The sequence below is a fragment of the Giraffa tippelskirchi genome, chromosome 13 (genome assembly GCF_054371585.1).
Source record: "Giraffa tippelskirchi isolate mGirTip1 chromosome 13, T2T-mGirTip1v1.2.pri, whole genome shotgun sequence".
Taxonomy (NCBI): domain Eukaryota; kingdom Metazoa; phylum Chordata; class Mammalia; order Artiodactyla; family Giraffidae; genus Giraffa; species Giraffa tippelskirchi.
Genome location: NC_137287.1, coordinates 45,186,569 through 45,212,701, shown reverse-complemented (window position 1 = coordinate 45,212,701; position 26,133 = coordinate 45,186,569). Strand labels below are relative to the sequence as shown.

Sequence of the window (26,133 nt, the reverse complement as noted above, 5' to 3'; positions counted from 1 at the left end):
TTTCCACTTGAATTAGTGGCATTGATATCATTATTGTGGTGAAAATAAATGCTGCACTGTTGGCCCCTATTACTGGCAGACTGATTTATGGACTATTGGTGCATAGAGGGCTGGGACCTTTCAAAAGGCTTCTTTGATTTCTCCCCATTTTTAAGTATATGCATACTTTATTATTGTGAAAAAAATCACCAGAATTTCTCTCAAGCAGGAAGCTGTCTTTGTTTTGGAGAACCCCTTGGTAACTTCATGGGGTCAGAAGTAAGATAAAAAAGTAGAAACCCAAACAACAGAGAAAAATGATTGTGTCTCTGTGTGGAAAAAATTGATTAAACAACAGATATTAAGGGATGGATGTAAGAAAGCATGCCATTGGAGGAACTTGTATAGGGTGAAAAAGCACTGTGATATTTGCACACTAAGATAGCTGCCATGGGGGTGAGCAGGAGGGTGGTTGCATTAGTCCAGATAAAGGTCACAGCCAAAATGTATGCTGAAAGAGGTGGCAAGGGAGGGCCAAATTCAAGACACTTATTTTAAAAAATCCACTAGGATCACTGATGGTCACATAGGTGAACTCACACACTTCAGGCTCAAGAATCTGAGTGGCTGGTTGTAAGAGCCAACACTGAGAACAACAAAGGTGAGTTGGAGTAGAAATCCAACATTCCATTTTAGGCCAGTATGTCTCAGATGCCCATGGGATATCCAAAAACAAATAGCACATAGACAACTGGAAAAGTATGACTAAAGCCCAAAAGAAAAATATGGCTTAGCAAGATATTAACTGGGCATTGTCATTATAAGATGCCATTTATATTATGAAAGTGGATTAGGTCATCTAGAGAAAGGGCAAGAAGAGAGAGAAAATATGCCCAGTTCTTAGTCTATATGCATGAGTGCTCAGTTGCTTCAATTGTGTCCTACTCTTTGCAACCCCATGTACTGAAACCCACCAGGCTCCTCTGTCCATGGGATTCTACAGGCAAGGATACTGGAGTGGGTTGCCATGCCTTCCTCCAGGGGATCTTCCCAACTCAGGGTTCAAACTCGCATCTCTTATGTCTCCTGCATTGGCAAGCAGGTTCTTTACCTGGGAAGCCCTCTTAGTCTCTAGGAATCTCAAAATTGGATTGTGTGAAAACACAGGACCCTCCAATGGGGAGGGAGGAAAGGGAGCTCTCAGAAGAAGGGGGCTTCTGGAAAGGAAATGTCATCGTGGTGAAGAGACCGCTCCCTGGAGGGGTGCCAACTGCTTCCAGGGTAGCGGAAGAACCAAATAACACAGGAAAAAAAAACAATTTTACCACCATCGTTCTGTTAAATATTTTTAATCCTTTTGAAGGCACGAGGAGAGTGAGTGCTGAACTTTGAGGGCAGGACTGGGTCTTTGATAGCACAGCCATAAGAGAAGTATAAACATGCCTGATAGAGACTCCCAAAAGTCCACAAGGAACAGCGTCCCTAGGGACAGCCGCTCTCTGAGCCCGGAAACAGCTAATGATCTCATCTGCCTACACTTCAAACACCTGCAGTCCCCTTAGTTCTGAACCCCAGGGACACCACATTAGCATTCTTCTCAGAGCAGCAATTTGGGGATTTGTATAAAAGAATGTTAAATACTTTTAGGGGTTAAAGAAGGCCTTATTCAACTCTGCATTCTGTGCAGCACCAGCCCTGTACCTAATGCAGAGTTAAGTCTTCAATTCATGCTTTTCAATTGTGATCAAGATGTAAAAAAAAAAAAAAGTTCTGGAAAGTTTTTAGCATTGTCCAACTCTTTGTGACCCCATGGACTATACAGTCCATGGAATTCTCCAGGCCAGAATACTGGAGTGGGTAACCTTTCCCTTCTCCATGGGGATCTTCCCAACCCAGATATCAAACCCAGGTCTTCCGCATTGCAGGCAGATTCTTTACCAAATGAGCCACAAGGGAAGTACAATAATACTGAAGTGGGTAGTCTATCCCTTCTCCAGGAAATCTTTCCCACTCAGGAATCAAACCAGAGTCTCCTGCACTGCAGGCTGATTCTTTACCAACAGAAGCCTTTTAGGATTGTCAGTGCATTATAAAAGATGGAAGAACCTGGCCCTGAAACTAGCAAAATCAAAAATGAACTAATCTACAAACATATTACTTTTCTAATTTAAAGGAAGATCCTCACCCAGGCTAAGTAATTAAAAAAAAAATGAAAAGGGTTAATCACACAAGGGACAGGGTTGTCTGATAATATATTGGTAGTTGGGTAGGAGAAAAGCTCAAAGCCCAGCTCAATATTTCTTCTAAACTGAAAAGCATAAGTGCAGTGGGCCAGGAACCAGAACCCATAGTGTCTTCAGAAAATGTGCTTTAAAATAATTTATTCCATTTTTAATTTTTAAAACATTTTTGGAGTATAGTTACTTTAGAATGTTGTGTTAGTTTCTGCTGCATAATGAAGTGAATGAGCCATGTGTATACATGTGTCCCCTCCCTCTTACGCCTCCCTCTCTCCATCCCACCCCCTAGGCTGTCAAAGAGCACCAAGCTGAATTCCCTGTGCCATATAGCAGCTTCTCACTAGCTATCTATTTCATACATGAAAAGTGAAAGTGTTAGTCACTCAGTCATGTCTGACTCTTTGACCCCATGAACCATAGCCCTCCAGGCTCCTCTGTCCATGGGATTCTCCAGGCAAGAATAGTAGAGTGGGTTGCCATGCCCTTCTCCAGGAGATCTTCCTGACTCAGGGATCAAACCTGGGTCTCCCACATTGCAGGCAGATTCTTTATCTTCTGAGCCACCACAGGGTAGAGTATATATGTTGATCCTCCTGTCCCAATTCATCTCATTCTCCACTTCACCCTCTGTGTTCACATGTCCCTTCTCTATGTCTGTACCTCTATTCCTGCCCTGAAAACAGGCTCATCTGTAAAAAGAAGTGTAATCAACCACCTGGACATTTAAAAAAATAAAAAAATTAGAAATAATATAATCAAGTGAATTCCCATTCCCCCAACTAGCATACATTTTTTTCAGCTGAGAAAAAAATTAAAATCTTGAGTGGTCAAAATCAATATTAAATAAATAGTCGCTCAATGAAAAAATAAAATAGTTTGCTCCAGGGCTCTCAATGGTAATGCTTACTCACAACACATGGACTGGAGATCGGGAGAAGGCCATCTCTATATGATGCTGCTTTTATGTCTCACACAGAGTAACTAACCATGGCCCTTCATTCCTGGCATATCACCCAGTTTATCATCTTAAGAGTAGCAAAGTAGTCTTGGGATTTATAGGAGAGGTTTACATATGGTGAATGAGGACAGAGGTAAGAGGAAGATTTAGTGAGAAGCCTGGAAAGGACTAAGAAATGGTGGGGATGAGGTAAGCAAGATGAAGCTATCTTAACCATCTCCAACAAAGCAGTATATAGCACCCTGTGCAGCTAGAAAAGGGAGTCAGGAACACCCGAGAAGTGATCAAGACATGACTTCAGCTGCTGACCACAAGTTTCGCACTTGTGTTTTCTGAGCAAAGCACCATGCAGTCCCTTAACCCCTCAATTTTCAAAGCCCATAACCCAAGTCTTCACTTTCTCCATCCAGAACAAGACAACATTTCTTGTGGTCCTAACAGGTCCTAACAGTGGAGGTTCTGAGTGGCACCCCCATGTGGACCTGATCTACCAGATGGGTTGACAGGTGCTGTGGAACTCTGAGGGTCATCTAACCTTTTCTTCTGGTGTGAGACCACAAAATCTACAGAAAATACTTGGAATATTAGAGTCTAGAATCTTCCCCCCAAAATCCACAAGAATCCTAGTCCAACTCATTCACTGGACAAAGGAGAAAATGAACCAGAGATACCCTGCAAGTAGGAGCAGGTCACACAGTTTGTTAGCTGCAGAACCAAGACAACAACGTTGTCATGGATGAGGTTTCTCACCTTTTGTTTCAATTTGTTTATCTATAAGTAGGGGTGATCATAGGGCTTCCCAGGTGCTGCTAGTGGTAAAAAAAACCTGCCTGCCAATGCAGGAGATGTAAGAGATGTGGGCTCAAGCCCTGGGTCGGGAAGATCCCCTGGAGGAGGGCATGGCAACCCACTCCAGAGTCTTGCCTGGAGAATCCCATGGACAGAAGAGCCTGGCAGGCTACAGACCATGGGCTCATAAACAGTTGAACATGACTAAAGTGACTTAGCATAAGCACACACGCACAGGGATGAACATGGTCACCCTGATGGGTGGGAGTGGGGAACAAAATCATGGATGTGTGTAAAGTAACTGACACAGAGATTGGTGTGATTGGCACACAGCCCATGTTCAATAAATTATCCTCCCCTCTTTGCCCTTTCTTTCTACCCACAACATGAAGCTGTACCTAATGCTGTTGGAAATAACAGATTAAAGAAAATGTCATAAAGAGTGAAATAAATCAGAAGAGAAAAATAAATATCAAATATTAATGCATATATGTGGAACTCTAGACAAATGGCATTGATGAACTTATTTGCAAAGCAGAAATAGACACAGACATAGAGAACAAACATATGGATACCAAGGAGAGGAAAGGTGGTAGGAGGAATTGGGAAAATGGAATTGTCGTATAGATAACCAATGAGAACCTACTGTATAGCACAGAGAATTCTACTCAATGCTCTGTGGTGACCTAAGTGGGAAGTAAAGCCAAAAAAAGAGGGGATATAGATAGGTACGCACATAGCTGATTCACTTTGCTGTAGAGTAGAAACCAGCACGACATTGTAAAGCAACTGTGAAACAATAAAAATGAAATTTAAAAAAACAAAAATAAAAAATAAAAACCCAAACCCTTTTCCACTTTCAAGGGCATCTAGGGAAGGGAATTTTCACACATTCCCCTCCATATTTCAAATGAAGCATGTTTCTCTATGTCCCATCCACAGAGTGTTAAATAACTTGGAAGCTCTTTATGTTGCTTCCTAAATACTGCTTTAAAAATCCACTTTTCTCGTTTGGTTGTGATGCCCTCAGCTTGGTCAGGAAGCTCTAGGTAAGAGCTCGTGGCTCTCAGGTTCTCAGCAGAACCCTCAATCTAACCCATTCTCCACAGATTAAGCTGGGAGAGATTGCAGCTCCCCAGAGAACTGAATTCACTTCTTTCTGCAGCTCCCCAGGGGCCAGAATAAAATGAATTTCACGTGCGCCCACGGCGTCCATGGCGAGAGGTTAAGATGGAGCTGCAGCCCTCGACACCGGGGCGCCAGGATGGCTGGGATGTCAGCTTCATTGGTCTGGGCCACAGAGAAGGCTGCAGCCCACCCAGGCCGCCCTCAAGCCAGAAAAAAATGAAAATAGCCTGAGGAATGACTAAGGAAATACAGTATTGAGGATGGAAAGTTTCTCCAGTATCTATGGCATTGGATAAAGTAAAAACAACTTTAGTAGTAAACAGATAAAACAACTTCTTAAAGATAAGACTGAACGTGTTGGTGTGAAAGTTGGTGTCTGAACCAGGGTTTGAAATGGCCTTTCTTACACTTTAGAATATACAAAGACAAAATGAGACTCTGATGAAGAAGTTATTCAAGATGGAGTCAGAGTGTTCATCGAGAAGAAAGCACAGCTAACACTGTTAGGAACAGAAATGGGCTATATTGAACCAAAGGATCCAGTGAGTTTGTGTTCAGTAACCCAGACATCAAAGGAACGTGTGGCTGTGGAGAAAGCTTTAATATTTGACTCCTCAGGACTGCTCCGGCTGTAGGCCCCAGGAGAGCTGTGGAAGCTCTAGGGCTCTTTGAAGAAATCATGTGACTGTCACGTGCTTAAGGTGTGTAATGTATGGCTGCCTTACAAGGAAAATAAAGTGATGCATTTGAATATGAAAAAAAAAATGAATTTCACAGACTCTCAGTAGCCATGTGGACCCACTAGTCATTTGGATATTTCTATGCGGCCAATTCAAATAGCAACTATGAGAAATATGTTTTATGGTCATAAATTTTGGCAGAAAAAAATGAAGAAAAGAGATACAATGTTCAGGAATGGGGGATAACACAGGTCTTGGAATCCACACAAGAAGCAAAGAGTTGAGTGTCATCCCTCTTGACCTGATTACTCCTCTCATATCTTGAATATATATAGTTCCCCAAACTTTGATCATCACATTGGTTTCCCTTTAAATCTTGCTCACCACCTGCCTCTTCTTTCTTAATCTTGAAAAATAGGCTAGTCAAATGCAAAAGAATAAAATATTACTACATGCATATAGAGTTTAGTTCAACTCAAGCATGTTTCCTATGAGGAATCCTGAGAAAGCTGCATTGTAGGGATCCAAGCACACAAAGTCCCCCAAAGACAAAAGTTAAAATAACTCACTCTCAGCTTAGCTATAAATCAAAAGAAGAAAGAAGAGAAGGTTTTACCAAGATTATTTAAGTTTCAGGGAAGGCATGTTGGCTTCAGGTATGGCTGGTCTTTATCTTTAACTTGAAAAAGGCTTAGATTTCAAAAATGAAATTATGCAAATGATTAGTCAGTCATTTTGTGTAAATGCTTTAGGCTTCTGATGTTACTGTGGAAAATAAAGGAAAATAAAGCAACTTCAGCACAGCCCCAGTAAGCTTAGTCCATGGACAGCACATTAAATCCTGAATTACATACTCCATCAAACACTTCCTAATGAGCCATCCAACTCTCTGATGTATATAATATGCCTTTTTAAAAATGCATGAATGTGTATTCTACCCACCAATTTGGATGGCTCCTTTGGGTTATTTAAGTTTCAAAGGAGTCCATCAGTCTCCTATGTATAACATTCTGTGAATGCCTTAAAAGTGAAAATTCAGAAATTAGAAGCTCAAAATACCTTGAAGGTGAACAATATATCAGCCCCCAAACCAGGCTATGTTCCAAGGCAAGGTTGACGAGGCAGCCACCTCCCAGAGTTTCCCATCTTTTGTCAGTTTGGGTCACAATCTCTAAAGCAGTTGTAAATCTGTTCAACTTCATCGTACAACTCCAGCTTGTTTTACATATAATTAGAATCCAGTGAGCTCCTCTGCTTCCCAGGTGGCACAGTGGTAAAGAACCCACCTGCTAATGCAGGAGATTCAGGTTCGATCCCTAGGTCAGGAAGTTCCCCTGAAAGAAGAAACGGTAACCCACTCCAGTATTCTGCCTGGGAAATCCCATGGACAGAGGAGCTGGTGAGCCACAGTCCCTAAGGCTGCAAAGAGTTGGACATGACTGAGGTACTGAGCACGCACGACCTCCTTTGACTCCTGTCTGTGATGCTATTACATGACTGTTTCTTGAATTCTGGGAGGTGATTGTCCTAACCAGAGACAGAGAAGATGTTCAAAGCCCCAAGATTGGGTCCCCGTGGGCTGTTCTGCAAAGACTGTGAAGTTTGGGGCTCCCCAGCCTAAGGAAGTTGATGGATCCAAAAATGAAATACTTGTGGGTAGAAAAGAGAGAACAGATCACATGAAGGGCTTACAGATAAACAGTGAATACAACCCTTTTTCAGAGGCAGCACAGGAAATAAACAATGCGCACCTCAGCAAGCCAAGGGATCCAGATGGGAGAAGGGAGAGGGAATGATGAAGAAGTAGGTGCAAGGCAGGAAGGAAGTAACTTTACTTTGGAAACTTCACTGTGCTAGACACTCTCATTTAGCCCCCCTTGCAATTTGACATGTAAATGGAATGACCATCATTCTACAGAGAAGGGAACTAAAGTTCAGAGAGGTTCAGAAATGTACCAGACATCACACAGCTCAGAGTGGAGTCAGAACTCACACCCAGGAACAGGTGACCACAAAGCCTTTTGTGCTCCACTTGGCTAAAGAAGGATGTAGTACAACTGAATCCCAGGTATTGTAGAGATAGGAGGGTATGTCTGGAGGGACTCAGAGGTATCATTCAGCATAGCCTGACTGCCTGGGTACAGCATGTTTCCTCAACTGTAAAAGACAAAGCTCACTGCATAGGGTCATTGTGAGAATTGAGTTAATACAAATTTAGCACACAACATGTGTGCCCAGCACATCGAAATTCTTACATGAGTGGAAGCTAATCGCAGTTATATTGCTTGGCTAATGATTTATTTCTCTAATCTGCTTATGGAGGTTTATATTAGACTGGCCAAAATGTTCCTTCAAGTTTTTCCTTTAGATCTTATGGAAAAACTCAAATGAACTTTTAAGCCAACCCAGTATTATGGGCCCATAGCTGTGTACACATTAGAGCAAGTGTTTGAGGCTGTTTCAAGTTTCTATAGACATCACTCATATTTTTCCAACAGTATGGAAATCATAAATTAAGATGATCTGGGTATGATTTGAGTAGGACAGGCTGGTTGGAAGATTTTAGATCATGACCCATGTTTGAGAAAGTAAGACCAGGAAATCTGCTTATTTCCTAAGGTTGAGGTATGACACAGAAATGCATCTGTCATCTCCATATAATTTAGATTTATAAAGAGCCGATATAAAGTAAACCTCAACACTGATGGAGCAGGAAGGGGAGAAGGAGCTGGCCTAATCTGATGCCCTCATTGGACACGAGTGGCCTGGCAGCTCAGAAGAGTCCAGTGTGTCATAGGCAAGTCTTGACAGCCCTTTCCAGGGTCTGGACACTGATAGTTCCACTCTGCCAGTGTCCCAGGGGTGCTATAGTCACCCTAAAGCACAGTTAGCAATGACACACTGTCCGTGCAGTCACCTATAAGACAGTGCAGGTATCATGGCATCAGTGGGTGGACCAGGTGACCTCAGTGAAAATAGACCTCCTTGGCCTCAAGGATCATCCTTTCTAAGATTACTCAGATATGACAAAGAAGCAACACATTTCCACCACAGCCTCATAGAACACAGGCATGGACCCCAAGAGTGCAGCAGGAGACCTGCCAAGGGGCAGCTCTGTCTCTCCATGCTGAGAGATGACTTCCCACCACAGCACAACCCTCCTGGATGAGACCATAGGGAAAGTGTCCACATATCCTCTGTCAGTGGTAGTGCTGCTTCTCGAGAGAACGCAAACCCCCTCAGAGTGCCCATCAACCTGTGAACTCCCCCCTTTACTTTCTTCCCAATGATTCCTCACATTTCCATAATGCTTCTCACTCTAAAAATTTTACCTTGAGATATAAAGATGAGAAGGAAAGTAAAATGGAAGTGCCTTCGCTGCATTTTGTTGTTGTTTTTCCAGATCCCAAGTCTGGACACAGGCTAGATACCATTTCTTCAAGTCACCCTTACCATCTCGAATTTTGTCTTGCCCAAGCTGGAAGCCACAAGCCATTCCCTGCATCCTAGTACTTTGCATTCATCGGGCCACTCCCTGCATCCTAGTACTTTGCATTCATCGGGCCACCGTATGCCTTGCCTGAGCCATCCTGGTGATGCAGTGGGCATTATGGGTAATCAGAGAAGCCCAAGACAGAGTCACAGCTGGGTTGGGAGACAAGAAAAAGCAGCTCTGATGATTTTTCTTCTAAGGCTGATCTGACATAACTACAAGATTCTGACACAAAGAAGCCCAGGTTTTAAATGTTGTGCTTAAAAATGAGAAAAGGGGGAAATACTTTCTTTAAATTGGTCCGTAAGTCTTCCCAGGTAGCTCATTTGGTAAAGAATCTGCCTGCAGTGTAGGAGATCTGGGTTCAATCTCTGGGTTGGGAAGATCCCCTGGAGAAGGGCATGTCAACCCACTCCAGTATTCTTGCAGAGAATTCAATGGACAGAGGAGCCTGGCAGGCTAACAGCCTTGGACTCGCAAAGAGTTGGACATGACTGAGTGACTAACACACACAATGTCAGTAGGATTAATTGAAATTCATCCTAACTGCAGATGTCAGTTTACTTTCCTAGAGGCTGTACATTTCACCTGGGCTCACATTGCTGCTGTTCCTGCCTTGACCTTCTGGGCTATAAGGCCCCTTGACATACGCCTGATAATAACCCAACCCAGAAGCGAGGTGGCTGTGGCGGTCTGCGCAGAAGCGTGGCAGAGAGGAGCTAGCCGGGGCCGGAGGCCAGGGGCTGCGGCCGAGCAGAGCTAGACCAGGCCGGAGGCCGGCGATGGCGGCCAAGAGGAGCTAGCCTGGGCTGGAGGCCAGGGATGGTAGCAAGAGGAGCTACCCCGCACCCGAGGACGGGGGCGGCGGCTGAGAGGAGTTATCCCGGGTCCAAGGAGCTGCGGCTGCGTGGGCACAGGAGGGCTGAGAGGAGTTACTCCACATTCAAGGTCAGGAGGGGCCGTCGTGAGTAGATACCCCTTGTCCAAGGTAAGGAGCAACGGCTGCACTTTGCTGGAGCAGCCGTGAAGAGATACCCCACGTCCAAGGTAAGAGAAACCCAAGTAAGACGTTAGGTGTTGCAAGAGGGCATCAGAGGGCAGACATACTGAAACTATAACTACAGAAAACTAGCTAATCTGATCACATGGACCACAGCCTTGTCTATCTCAATGAAACTAAGCCATGCCGTGTGGGGCCACCAAAGATGGATGGGTCATGGTGGAGAGGTCTGACAGAATGTGGTCCACTGGAGAAGGGCATGGCAAACCACTTCAGTATTCTTGCCTTGAGAACCCCATGAACAGTATGAAAAGGCAAAAAGGTAGGACACTGAAAGATGAACTCCCCAGGTCAGTGCCCAATATACTACTGGAGATCAGTGGAGAAATAACTCCAGAAAGAATGATGGGATGAGGCCAAAGCAAAAACAACACCCAGCTGTGGATGTGACTCGGGATAGAAGCAAAGTCCGATGCTGTAAAGAACAATATTGCATAGGAACCTGGAATGTTAGGTCCATGAATCAAGGTAAATTGGAAGTGGTCAAACGGGAGATGGCAAGAGTGAACGTCGACATTCTAGGAATCAGCAAACTAAGATGGACTGGAATGGGTGAATTTAACTCAGATGACCATTATATCTACTACTGTGGGCAAGAATCCCTTAGAAGAAATGGAGTGGCCATCCTGGTCAACAAAAGAGTCCAAAATGCAGTACTTGGATGAAATCTCAAAAGCGGCAGAATGATCTCTGTTCATTTCCAAGGCAAACCATTCAATATCACGGTAATCCAAGTGTATGCCCCGACCAGTAACGCTGAAGAAGCTGAACTTGAATGGTTCTAAGAAGACCTACAAGAACTTTTAGAACTAACACCCAAAAAAGATGTCCTTTTCATTATAGGGGACTGGAATGCAAAAGTAGGAAGTCAGGAAACACCTGGCATAACAGGCAAATTTAGCCTTGGAGTACAGAATGAAGCAGGGCAAAGGCTAATAGAGTCTTGCCAAGAGAACACACTGGTCATAGCAAACACCCTCTTCCAACAACACAAGAGAAGACTCTACACATGGGCATCACCAGATGGTCAACACCGAAATCAGATTGATTACATTCTTTGCAGCCAAAGATGGAGAAGCTGTATACAGTCAGCAAAAACAAGACCGGGAGCAGACTGTGGCTCAGATCATGAACTCCTTATTGCCAAATTCAAACTTAAATTGAAGAAAGTAGGGAAAACCACTAGACCATTCAGGTATGACCTAGATCAAATCTCTTATGATTATACAGTGGAAGTGACAAATAGATTTAAGGGACTAGATCTGATAGACAGAGTGCCTGATGAACTATAGACAGAGGTTTTTGGCATTGTATAGGAGACAAGGATCAAGACCATCCCCATGGAAAAGAAATGCAAAAAAGCAAAATGGCTGTCTGAGGAGGCCTTACAGATAGCCGTGAAAAGAAGAGAAGTTAAAAGCAAAGGAAAAAGGGAAAGATATTCCCATCTGAAATCAGAGTTCCAAAGAATAGCAAGGAGATAAGAAAGCCTTCCTCAGCGATCAATGCAAAGAAATAGAGGAAAACAACAGATTGGGAAAGACTAGAGATCTGTTCAAGAAAATTAGAGATACCAAGGGAAAATTTCGTGAAAAGATGTGCTCGATCAAGGACAGAAATGGTATGGACCTAACAGAAGCAGAAGATATTAAGAAGAGGTGGCAAGAATACACAGAAGAACTGTAAAAAAAGGATCTTCACGACCCAGATAATCACGATGGTGTGATCACTCACCTAGAGCCAGACATCCTGGAATGTGAAGTCAAGTGGGCCTTAGAAAGCATCACTATGAACAAAGCTAGTGGAGGTAATGGAATTCCAGTAGAGCTATTTCAAATCCTCAAAGATGATGCTGTGAAAGTGCTGCACTCGATATGTCAGCAAATCTGGAAAACTCAGCAGTGGCCACAGGACTGGAAAAGGTCGTTCCAATCCCAAAGAAAGGCAATGCCAAAGAACGCTCAAACTACCACACAATTGCACTCATCTCACATGCTAGTAAAGTAATGCTCAAAACTCTCCAAGCCAGGCTTCAGCAATACGTGAACCGTGAACTTCCAGATCTTCAAGCTGGTTTTAGAAAAGGCAGAGGAACCAGAGATCAAATTGCCAACATCCACTGGATCATCGAAAAAGCAAAAGAGTTCCAGAAAAACATCTATTTCTGCTTTATTGACTATGCCAAAGCCTTTGACTGTGTGGATCACAATAAACTGTGGAAAATTCTGAAAGAGATGGGGATACCAGACCATCTGACCTGTATCTTGAGAAACCTGTATGCAGGTCAGGAATCAGCAGTTAGAACGGGACATGGAACAACAGACTGGTTCCAAATAGGAAGAGGAGTATGTCAAGGCTGTATGTTGTCACCCTGCTTATTTAACTTATATGCAGAGTACATCATGAGAAATGCTGGGCTGGAAGAAACACGAGCTGGAATCAAGATTGCCAGGAGAAATATCAATAACCTCAGATATGCAGATGATACTACCCTTATGGCAGAAAGTGAAGAAGAACTAAAGAGCCTCTTGATGAAAGTGAAAGAGGAGAGTGAAAAAGTTGGCTTAAAGCTCAACATTCAGAAAACTAAGATCATGGCATCTAGTCCCATCACTTCATGGGAAATAGATGGGGAAACAGTGCAAACAGTGCCAGACTTTATTTTTTGGGGGCTCCAAAATCACTGCTGATGGTGATTGCGGCCATGAAATTAAAAGACCCTTACTCCTTGGAAGGAAGGTTTTGACCAACCTAGATAACATATTTAAAAGCAGAGACATTACTTTGCCAACAAAAGTCCATCTAGTCAAGGCTATGGTTTTTCCAGTGGTCATGTATGGATGTGAGAGTTGGATGGTGAAGAAAGCTGAGCGCCGCAGAATTGATGCTTTTGAACTGTGGTGTTGGAGAAGACTCTTGAGAGTCCCTTGGACTTCAAGAAGATCCAACCAGTCCTTCCTAAAGGAGATCAGGCCTGGGTGTTCATTGGAAGGTCTGATGTTGAAGCTGAAACTCCAATACTTTGGCCACCTCATACGAAGAGTTGACTCATTGGAAATGACCCTAATGGTGGGAAGGATTGGAAGCAGGAGGAGAAGGGGACGACAGAGGATGAGATGGTTGGATGGCATCACTGACTCGATGGACATGGGTTTGGGTAAACTCCGGGAGTTGGTGATGGACAGGGGGGCCTGGCGTGCTGCAATTTTTGGGGTCGCAAAGAGTCAGACACGACTGAGAGACTGAACTGAAGGGATGATTTCCTGTGTTCTGAGAAGTTGACTGACATGCAGACAAAAGTTTGCCCCAACTGTTCCCTGGTTCTTCTATCAAGAGGATGGAGGAAACTTATGTACAAATGTCCCCAGGACCAAAGTCCAATGACTACAACTCATAAGGTAAGAATGACAGAGAAAAGATCCCTGTAGACAGAATTTCTAGGGGGATCAGAGGAGGTGGTAGAGATAGGAAGTGATAGAGAAGGAGAGGGAAGGACCCTTCAGAGAAACATCCTCTAACAGCTAATGCAACCTGACCATCAGCTGACCTCAGGGTACTGACTCGTTTTCCTCTCTGCTTTACTGTGCAGAATCCTGCCATGGGAGATACTGACTTAGCCGTTTCCTTACTCAGATCCTATCATCTTAGCAGCATTCCTGGTACCAAGTCCACTTTCAGAGTGGAAAGGTCTTGAGAAAAAAATGGGAAAGAAGTTGAGCTGTCAGTCAATCTTCTTGACACCGTTTGTTTGTTGTCAGCTTAGTTTGGAATGAATTTTCTTTGTCTTTTCCTTTTGGGCATAAGGTTCTCTCACCCAAAATAAAGTATTTCGAAGCTCAGCCCAGCCTGTTCTGAACTGCAAAAGATTGAGTTAATTAACCTTTCATTGGCTGATTACTTTCAACCTTTTTATTGGTACATTGGTGAAATGTATTAGTGGTTACTAACTAAAGGTATTGATATACCTTTACACTTCTTCAAATTCTTAGATTCTTAGAACTAAGTTGATTAAGAAAAAAAGGTGGGGTTATCTGTTGAATTTATGAAAAAGTGAAGCTCTGACCTTATTCTGTAACCTGAGATAAATGTGAGTATCAATCCCATACTAAAGATGAGAAAATTTAAATTTAAAAGTCAAGAAAATTGCCCAAGATCACAAAGTTAGTGCACACCAGAGGAGGGACTTAACGTGAGACTCTGGCTCTGAAGATAATGCATTTAATCTCATCAATGTTGACCTAACCATATGACAATGCAGTCATTATTTTTGGAGTAAAAAGGATGTAAAAGAAAAATCCACTCGCAATTCCAGGGTGCATCATTTCTTTCTCACGATTATCCCAGACACTTATCTCAACCCAGGAGCAGCTAAGCTGGATGTTCTGGCTCTGGTGTCTTCACTAGGTGGCAATCAAGCTGGTGGTTGTGTCTTGAGACAAACTGGGACCTGGGACCTGGGATCCTTTGTTGCAGTGCTTGCACCCAGACCAGACAGATGCCTCTTCCAGCAAAAAAAACACAAATTATATGGGACTAAAAACAGCTGTGTGCATGTGCAGTTGGAGCAAATTATGGACAAGAGTATACAAAAAGACCAAAAACCCAGTTGCCACTTCTGAAGAGCTAGGAGCAAAAACAGGGTACTGCGCATGCCCCTTGCACACAACACCACCAAAAGGGTGGGCAAATTATCTAAAGCCCGATCCCCAGACACAACCCTACCTCACTCCTTATAAGGAAACAGTTTGCCCTTACTCCTCGGGAAGTGAGCTAGCAAGGGAACCTGTTACTTATTTTCACTTCTTCCTGCTGCAGCAGGAGCCCTGGCAAAGCCCTGCATGAATTTCTGTTGGTTGAAAGTGAAAGTCACTCAGTCGTGTCCCACTCTTTGTGACCTCATGGACTATACAGTAACGGAATTCTCCAGGCCAGAATACTGGAGTGGGTAGCCTTTCCCTTCTCCAGGGTATCTTCCCAACCCAGGGATCAAACCCAGATCTCCCTCATTGCAGGCAGATTCTTTACCAGCTGAGCCACAAGGAAAGCCCTCTGTTGATTGAGGAAGGCCAAAAACCCTGGTTGGTAACAGACTGAAAGCTTGACTAGGGCTTGGACACTTGCTCATTCATGTTATTGTTGAGAGTTTCTTGCTGACTGACGGCCAGAGACCCCAGTTTCTCAAGGCATGGCCCCTCCACAGCCCCCTAAGTATCCTCATGACACAGAAGCTGTATAAGACCCAAGAGGGACAAAGTCCAGAAGCGAGTTCAAGTTTTTTAGAGCCCAGGAGAAACATACCATCAACTCTGTCATATCCATGGGTCACACCCATCAGTCCTGGTACAAAGAGGGAGGAGGGACTACAGAAGAGTGTGAATACCAGGAAGGGCATCCCTGGGGGCCACCTTGAAAGCTGTCTACTGTCCTTACTTTTCTCCACTGTTCCCTAAGCACAGAATGCCTTTACCCTCTTATCTGCCTGCCTTACTTCTACTCATCTTAAAAACTGATTCAAATGTAATTTTTTGGTAAAGTTGTTCTTTAGTCATTAAGTCGTGTCTGATTCTTTGTGATCCCATGGAGGCAGCATGCCAGAGGGTGGCAGAAGGCAGAAGGACTGAAGCCTTCCCTGTCCTTCACTATCTCCTGGAGTTTGCTCAACCTCATGTCCATTGAGTCAGTGATGCCATCCAACCATCTCATCCTCTGTCACCCCCTTCCCCTCCTGCCCTCAGTCTTCCCCTGTTTTTCATGACCCTGGTAATTGTTAACACACTGACCACATTATATTGTGAATAATTGTTTATAGGTTGTCTTTTGGATCTCCCAAAAAGAAGAGACAAGGCTTGCCCTCAGAGAATTTACTTCGAGAAGTGATTCCCTAAGGAACCAGAGTGGGCACTGGGAAGAATGAGAGAAGGCAAAAGCAATCCAAGAAGCAACTGTTGAACTGCTCAATTCTGTAGGCAGCTGTGTTCCATCCACTGGGATTGTTAATGAGCCAGGTTCTTGGACTCTTTAATCAATAGAAATAGACAAGAGGCCAGGTGAGAAATTCAGGTAAGGCTTTACTGGGATTCATGCTGCAGCACAAGGAAGGGAAAACAAGTAACAGGCATCCCTTGTTTGCTCCCTGCTGGAGGCTGAGCTGGTCTCTTAAATGGAGTGAGTACAGGGATAGGTCCAGAGGTTGGGCTGGAGGGCTGCCCACCCCGTTGGTGGTGCTCTGTGTAGGGAGAATGTGTGGCACCCTACCTTTGCTCTTGGTTCATCAGAAGTGACAGTTGAGTTTTTGGTCTTTTTGTATCTTACCATTCATACTTTGCCCCAACTAAATGCACACAGTTATTTTTAGTCTCTTATGGTTTCTTTCTATCTGCTGTTCAAGGAGACGTTTGTCCAGGTGTAAGCACTGCAGCCAAGGGTCACAGGTCCGAGCCTGTCTCAAGGCCCTCTGATGGACTGTGTTAAGTGTGCCTGGAATAGTCCGCTTGGAAAAAAAGAGTATTTACTATCCAAGTTCTCTCCCCACAGCGATCAAGGGTACATTCAGAGAGTATTGGCAATGATGCAAAAACCAAAAGATGTGGGGTATATAGGAAGTGCCCTCAGGATACACCTGTATGCAGCAGTGGCCAAAACAAAATGATGGGGTGCAAGGATATAGCTGCTGAACATAATGTATGGATCCCAATTAAGACCAGAGGTAGTGCATCGTTTTTCTTTGAGTCCTAGAGTATAGAACAGGGCCTGGTGGTGGTGGTGGTTTAGTCGTTAAGTCATGTCTGACTCTTGCAACCCCATGGACGGTAGCCTGCCAGGCTCCTCTCTCCATGGGGATTCTCCAGGCAAAAATACTGGAGTAGGTTGCCATTTCCTTCTCCAGGGGATCTTCCTGTCCCAGGAATCGAACGCAGGTCTGCATTGCAGGCAGATTCTTTACTGACTGAGCTACAAGGGAAGCCCCAGAACAGGGCCTAGGAGCTGGAAAACATGTGGCAAACTATTGAACCATCCTGGAGAACCTTAATTTATTCAACAAATATGTACTGAGTCTGTACTAAGAGGTAAGTACCATGCAAAATACAGATAATCCTGTTGAAGTGATTGACAAAATAATTAGTAATGTACAGGTACTGGCCAATCAATCAGTTCCCTAGTGGCTCAGCAGTAAAGAATCTGCCTGATATGCAGGAGACCTGGATTCGATCCGTGGGTCAGGAAGATCCCCTGGAGAAGGGCATACAACCCACTCCAGTACTCTTGTCTGGAGAATCCCATGGACAGAGGAATCTCACAGGCTACAGTCCATAGGGTTGGACATGACTGAAGTGACTTAGTAGCAGCAGCAGCAGCAGTACAGATACCAGGTAATCAAGTAGTAGGGTTAATTGTCCTAGAATTCACTTTCTTAATTCAAACTTGGGGGTCTGGTGATCAGGTGGCTCAGACTCCACCCTCCCAATGCAGGGAGCCCCAGTTCAATCTCTGGTCAATAAACTAGATCCCACATGCTGCAACTAAGAATTCACATGCCACAACTAAAAGATCCTGCATGCCGCAGCTAAGATCAAAGATCTTGCACGTCGAAACTAAGACCCAAGGCAGCCAAATAAGTAAATATTTAAAAAACAAATAAACAAATTTGGGAACAGTTGAAATGGTGAGGCATAAACCAAAAATATTCACACACATATCCAACAATGGACTTTTTAGGACCTAGGCATGGAGTATGGAGGAAAGAGATGACTTACTGGAGAATCCCAGAGACAGAGGAACCTGTTGGGCTGCCATCGATGGGGTCGCACAGACCAAACACAACTGACATGACTTAGTAGCAGCAGCAGCAGGGAGTCAACAAGAGAGGAAAGAGAAGAATGGTCAGTGAATACACATACAGAAGGAAAAGGCATTTCCGGGTAAGAGGGAGGGTGGCGAGAAATAATGCACATGAAAGCACAGACCGACCATTTCAAAATGAATGGACCATTCCTTGACACAGCTGGAAATGAATCAGAAATACAAATAATAAAAGTCTCAAGAATTATCGAGCCTCAAGATAGAAAAGTGCAAGGTACAAACAGCATATAAAGATGTGACGTGCAGGGTCATATTAAAGATGTAAAACTTTATTCTAAAGTGAAAGTGAAGTCACTCAGTCACGTCCGACTCTTTGGGACCCCATGGACTGTAACCTACCACGCTCCTCCATCCATGGGATTTTCCAGGCAAGAATACTGGAGTGGGTTGCCATTTCCTTCTCCAGAGGATCTTCCTGACCCAGGGATTGAACCTGGGTCTCCCATATTGTAGACAGACGCTTTACCGTCTGAGCCACCAGGGAAGAAGTGACTAAAAGAAAGTTTCATGCTCCTCTATCATTTGCATGCTGAGCTTCTGGAAGGACTGCCCAGAAACATTTATTGGTCAAATAAATGGACAAGAGTTTAAACTTTTCATTTTAAAATGAAAAAACTAAATCTTGGACTTCTATTTCAGATTAAGAAAATTACAAGACACTGTTCCTTCCACCCTGCTTAATAAGGCAAAAAGGAAAAGCTCTAAAATCATTTTTTCAAACCTGTCAGAGAGTTAAGGACACAAAGAAGCCTGAATGAATTAAAACGTAGAAAGTAGCCATCTTTCTGGGAGAAAAGAGAGTGGAGGCTGTCCAGCCCCAGTGGAAGGTGGAGGAGGAGACTCCTCTTTAGGACAGGACCTGTGCTGCAAGAGAAGCTCAAAGATGATTTATAGACCAAGGGAAATATCAGATGGAAACTCAGATCACAAAGGAAGAATACCAGAAAGGGGAAACTTGTGGGTAACATAGAACTCTTTTAAAATTATCATACTATACTGTGTGCATGCTTAGTCACTTCAGTCGTGTGTGACTCTTTGCAATCCTATGGACTGTAGCTTGCCAGGCTCCTCTGTCCATGGAATTCTCCAGGCAAGAATACTGGAGTGGATTGCCATTTCCTTCTCCAATCATATTATACTAAATTTCTTTAAAAGAGTATTGGTTAAGACAAAATAATGAAAGTATTTCCTAGGGTTTGTAACATATCATTGTGCCGATTTAAAAGGAATGCACAGCATGAGAGTTGCAGTTAAGTTTTATTTGGGGCAAAATGAGGACTGCAGCCTGGAAGACAGCATTCAGATAGCTCTGAGAAACTGCTCCAAAGAGGTAGGGGGATGGTCAGTATGTAAGTGATTTTGGTGAAAGGGGAGTACATGCAATCAAGCATGCATTTTTTTGCAGAAAGTTTCTGCTGGTCACAAGGAGCAGCAGTAGTCAACATGAAGGATTTTAGTACTCTTATAGATATAAGGGGATACAAGAATTGGGCTCATAAAATTGGCTTCTGAAAATATCTAACTATCTGAAGACCTGTTCTGCCAGTTTTTCCCAGAGCATAAGAGTACCTCATTTCTGGAGGCGGGGATAAGATGGCGGAGGAATAGGACGGGGAGACCACTCTCTCCTCCACAAATGTATCGAAAGAACATCTAAACGCTGACCAAACTTCACAAAACTACTTCTGAAGGCTGGCTGAGGACTTCAGGCTTCCACAAAAACTGCGCATTATCTGCAAAAGAGGTAGGAGAAATTATAAAAGATAAAAAGAGAGACAAAAGAGTTAGGGACGGAGACCCGTCCCGGGGAGGGAGTCGTAAAAGAGGAGGAATTTCCAAGCACCAGGAAACCCTCTCACCGGCGGGTGTGGGGGAGGATTTTTTATCTCGGAGGGCAACGTAACTGGGAGGAAAAAATAAATAAAATCCACAGATTACGTGCCTAAAGCAACTCCCAGCAAAGAACCCCAGACGCTCTCATCATCCGCCACCAGCAAGTGGGGGCTGAACGGAGAGGAGCGGGCGGCATTGCCTAGGGTAAGGACCGGGCCCGAGTGCCCCGAGGGCAATCTGAGGGAGCTAACGTGAGATAGTAACCTAAACTGTGGGACAGCGAGAGAGAAAGAACTATCCCGCGAAAAGCCCAACTCTAAGGCACTGCCGGCCCGCTCACAGAACAAAGGACTGAGCGATACCAGAGGAGAGCTAGCCGGCTGCGGACCGCCCCATCCCCCGCCGGACACAGCAGGCAGGCGGGGCCCGCCAGAGCCGGAAAGGGGCAAACTCGGCTCCAGAGAGGGCACCCCCTACCAAACTGCAAACAGGCTCCCAGTTTCTAAGCAAAGACTGCCTGAGATCCCGGAGGGTCGACAGCCGCCGGGAGGGTCGCAGCCAGAGACCAACTCCCCAGAACCGACACAAAGCACACCGGAGCCGGGCGCGCCCGTAAACCGAGGCGGGGACCAGGGAGGTGATAAGCCGCACCGCCCCAACAGGGGAGAGCGCCCTCGCCAAACTCCTGGCCGCCTGGGCAGCTCCGACCGGGAACGGCACAAGCCGCGGGCGAAACCGAGTCTGCGCCTTTGTGGAGTAACCGGGAGCCTGAACCTGAGCGGCTTAGACCTGGGAAGTGCACGCAGCTCAGGGCCCGCTCCCCGGCCGAGTAACCTGAAGCCTGAGCAGGGTAGACGGGGAAAGCACACACGCCGTGAGCGGGGGCGAAGCCAGTGCGGCCGAGACACTGCGAGCTTACCACACGCACGCCAGAATTGCAGTGTTCCTTCCTCCCCACAGCACGATTGAACAAGCGAACCTAAAGAGATCACCTCCACCGCTTTGTTGCAGGGCGGAAATTAGATACTGAAGAGATCTCCAAACAGAAGCCAAATAAACAGAGGGAAGCGCTTTGGAAGGGACAGGCCAACAGATTAAGATCCCTGTAGTTAATACCGACTGCATTGAAAAGGACCTATAGATCTTGAAAAGTATAAGCAGGAATAAGGATCTATCTAAAACTGAGCAGATCCCACACTGCTCACAACAGCTCCAGAGAAAGTCCGGGATATATATATTTTTTACTATTTTTTTTTTAATTTTTTTTTTTTCTCTTCTTTCCTTTTTCTTCAAGTCCTCTATTACACCTTTAACTTTCATTTTCATAACCCACTATTAACTTGCAAAAAAAAAAAAAACCTATTTTTGAAGCAAACTACATACATATATCTTATAACTTTTGTGTTTTCTTTTTTTAATGTTTTTTTCCTGTTCTACATTTTTTTACTGTTTCTTTTTTTACTGTTTTACTGTTTTTTTTTCTTTTTACACTGTTTCCTTTTTTCTTTTTTTTTTTTTAAAGTTTTATAAGAGTCTAACCTCTACTCTAGATTTTTAATCTTTGCTTTACATATTTGATATCAACTTTGTACATTTAAGAACCCAATCTTTAGGACCCACTTTTACTCAGGAGTGTGATCACTGGCCTGATCACTCTCTCCCCCTATTGATGCTCTTTCTTCTCCCTCAGGGAACCTCTATCTCCCACCCTCCTCCTTCTCTTCTCAACCCAATTCTGTGAATCTCTGAGGGTGTTCTGGGTACCGGAGAACACTTCAGGAACAGGATACTGCCCAGATCTCTCTCTCCCCTCTTAATTCCTCCCTTTCTACTCATGCTCACCTCTGTTACCTTCCTCCCCCCTCTCTATGTATCTCTGTGAATCACTCTGAGGGTTCCAAACTGTGGAAAGCACAGAGGGAAGTGCTTACTGGCTAGATTGCTCTCTCCACATTTGAATTCCCCTCTTCCCCTCCTGGTCACCTCAACCCACCCCCCCCACCTCATCTCTCCATGTAACTCAGTGAACCTTTCTGGGTATCCCTCACTGTGGAGAATCTTTTCACCATTAACCTAAAAGTTTTATTATTGAGGCTGTATGGAAGGAGAAGTCTTGAGGCTACTGCAAGAATAAGACTGAAAGCCAGGGGAAATATTAATTAATAAGAGACCATCCAATAGCCTCCATAAATTCACTGAAACCAAGCTCCACCCAAGAGACAATAAGTTCCAGAGCAAGACATACCACACAAATTCTCCAGCAACGCAGGAACATAGACCTGAGCATCAATATACAGGCTGCCCAGAGGCACACCAAATCCATAGACATCTCAAAAATTAATACTGGTCACTCCATTACACTCTAGAGAGCAGAAATCCAGCTCCACCCACCAGAACACCGACACAAGCTCCCCCAACCAGGAAGCCTTGACAAGCCACCTGTCCAACCCCAACCGCAGTGAGGAACCTCCACAACAAAGAGGAACTTCATACTACCAGAATACAGAAGGGCCACGCCTAACACAGCAATCTAAACAAGATGAAAAGACAGAGAAATACACAGCAAGTAAAGGACAATGAGAAATGCCCACAAAGCCAAACAAAAGAGGAGGAGATAGGGAATCTATCTGAAAAAGAATTTAGAATAAGGATAATAAAAATGATCCAAAATCTTGAAAGCAAAATGGAGTTACAGATAAATAGCCTGGAGACAAAGATTGAGAAGATGCAAGAAATGTTTATCAAGGACTTAGAATAAATAAAAAGGAATCAATATAGAATGAATAATGAAATAAAGGAGATAAAAGACACTCTGGAGGGAACCAACAGTAGAATAACGGAGGCAGAAGATAGGATAAGTGAGGTAGAAGATAGAATGATGGAAATAAACGAAGCAGAGAGGAAAAAAGAAAAAAGAATCAAAAGAAATGAGGAAAACCTCCGGGACCTCTGGGACAATATGAAACGCCCCAACATTCGAATCATAGGGGTCCCAGAAGAAGAAGATAAAAGGAAAGGCCATGAAAAAATACTCGAGGAGATAATAGTTGAGAATTTCCCTAAATTGAGGACAGAAATAGTCACAGAAGTCCAAGAAACCCAGAGAGTTCCAAACAGGATAAACCCAAGGCGAAACACCCCAAGACACATATTAATCAAATTAACAAAGATCAAACACAAAGATCAAATATTAAAAGCAGCAAGGGAAAAACAACAAATAACACACAAGGGGATCCCCATAAGGATAACAGCTGATCTTTCAATAGAAACCCTTCAGGCTAGAGGGAATGGCAGGACATACTTAAAGTAATGAAAGAGAATAATCTACAACCCAGATTACTGTACCCAGCAAGGATCTCATTCAGATATGAAGGAGAATTCAAAAGCTTTACAGACAAGCAAGAGCTGAGGGAATTCAGCACCACCAAACCAGCTCTCCAGCAAATGCTAAAGGATCTTCTCTAAACAGGAAACACAGAAAGGATGTTTCAACACGAACTCAAAACAACAAAGTAAATGGCAACGGGATCATACTTATCAATAATTACCTTAAATGTAAATGGGTTGAATGCCCCAACCAAAAGACAAAGGCTTGCTGAATGGATACAAAAACAAGACCCCTATATATGCTGTCTACAAGAGACCCACCTCAAAACTAGAGACACACACAGGCTGAAAGTGAAAGGATGGAAAAACATATTCCATGCAAACGGAGACCAAAAGAAAGCAGGAGTCGCAATACTCATTTCAGATAAAATAGACTTTAAAATAAAGGATGTGAAAAGGGACAAAGAAGGACACTACATAAAGATCAAAGGATCAATTCAAGAAGAAGACGTAACAATCATAAATATATATGCACCCAACATAGGAGCACCACAATATATAAGGCAAATACTAACAAGTATGAAAGGGGAAATTAACAATAACACAATAATAGTGGGAGACTTTAATACTCCACTCACGCATATGGATAGATCAACTAAACAGAAAATTAACAAGGAAACACAAACTTTAAATGATGCAATAGACAAATTAGATTTAATTGATATTTACAGGACTTTCCACCCCAAAACAATCAATTTTACCTTTTTCTCAAGTGCACACGGAACTTTCTCCAGGATAGATCACATCCTGGGCCATAAATCTAGCCTTGGTAAATTCAAAAAAATTGAAATCATCCCAGCCATCTTCTCTGACCACAATGCAGTAAGATTAGACCTCAATTACAGGAAAAAAACTATTAAAAGTTCCAACATATGGAGGCTAAACAACACGCTTCTGAATAACCAACAAATCACAGAAGAAATCAAAAAAGATATAAAAGTATGCATGGAAACGAATGAAAATGAAAACACGACAACCCAAAACCTATGGGACACTGTAAAAGCAATACTAAGGGGAAGGTTCATAGCAATACAGGCGTACCTCAAGAAACAAGAAAAAAATCAAATAAATAAACTAACTCTACACCTAAAGCAACTAGAGAAGGAAGAAATGAAGAACCCCAGGGTCAGTAGAAGGAAAGAAATCTTAAAAATTAGGGCAGAAATAAATGCAAAAGAAACAAAAGGGACCATAGCAAAAATCAACAAAACTAAAAGCTGGTTTTTCGAGAAGATAAACAAAATTGACAAGCCATTAGCCAGACTCATCAAGAAACAAAGGGAGAAGAATCAGATCAACAAAATTAGAAATGAAAATGGAGAGATCACAACAGACTCCACAGAAATACAAAGGATCATAAGAGACTACTACCAACAGCTATATGCCAATAAAATGGACAACTTGGAAGAAATGGACAAATTCTTAGAAAAGTATAACTTTCCAAAACTGAACCAGGAAGAAATAGAAGATCTTAACAGACCCATCACAAGCACGGAAATCGAAACTGTAATCAGAAATCTTCCAGCAAACAAAAGCCCAGGACCAGACGGCTTCACAGCGGAATTCTACCAAAAATTTAGAGAAGAGCTAACACCTATCCTACTCAAACTCTTCCAGAAAATTGCAGAAGATGGTAAACTTCCAAACTCATTCTATGAGGCCACCATCACCCTAATTCCAAAACCAGACAAAGATGTCACAAAAAAGGAAAACTACAGGCCAATATCACTGATGAACATAGATGCAAAAATCCTTAATAAAATTCTAGCAAACAGAATCCAACATCATATTAAAAAGATCATACATCATGACCAAGTGGGCTTTATCCCAGGAATGCAAGGTTTTTTTAACATCCGCAAATCAATCAATGTAATACACCACATTAACAAATTGAAAGAAAAAAACCATATGGTTATCTCAATAGATGCAGAAAAAGCCTTTGACAAAATTCAGCATCCATTTATGATTAAAACCCTCCAGAAAGCAGGAATAGAAGGAACATATCTCAACATAATAAAAGCTATATATGACAAACCCACAGCAAACATTATCCTCAATGGTGAAAAATTGAAAGCATTTCCCCTAAAGTCAGGAACAAGGCAAGGATGCCCACTTTCACCACTACTATTCAACATAGTTTTGGAAGTTTTGGCCACAGCAATCAGAGCTGAAAAAGAAATAAAAGGAATACAGATAGGAAAAGAAGAAGTAAAACTCTCACTGTTTGCAGACGACATGATCCTCTACATAGAAAACCCTAAAGACTCTACTAGAAAATTACTAGAGTTGATCAATGAATATAGTAAAGTTGCAGGATATAAAATTAACACACAGAAATCCCTTGCATTCCTATACTCCAATATTGAGAAAACAGAAAGAGAAATTAAGGAAACAATACCATTCACCATTGCATCAAAAGGAATAAAATACTTAGGAATATATCTACCGAAAGAAACAAAAGACTTATATATAGAAAACTATAAAACACTGATGAAAGAAATCAAAGAGGACACAAACAGATGGAGAAATATACCGTGTTCATGGATTGGAAGAATTAATATAGTGAAAATGAGTATACTACCCAAAGCAATCTATAGATTCAATGCAATCCCTATCAAGCTACCAATGGTATTTTTCACAGAACTAGAACAAATCATCTCACAATTTGTATGGAAATATAAGAAACCTCGAATAGCCAAAGCAATCTTGAGGAAGAAGAATGGAAC

General features: G+C 43.1%; 1 long non-coding RNA gene across 1 annotated transcript; it reads left to right on the top strand.

Moving 5' to 3' along the window:
• Nucleotides 1–15,252: 15,252 nt before the first annotated feature.
• Nucleotides 15,253–19,957, top strand: LOC145532038 (uncharacterized). Its single transcript, XR_014072929.1, has 2 exons — nt 15,253–15,405; nt 16,137–19,957. It is a non-coding gene; the product is annotated as an uncharacterized LOC145532038 (long non-coding RNA).
• Nucleotides 19,958–26,133: the final 6,176 nt, after the last annotated feature.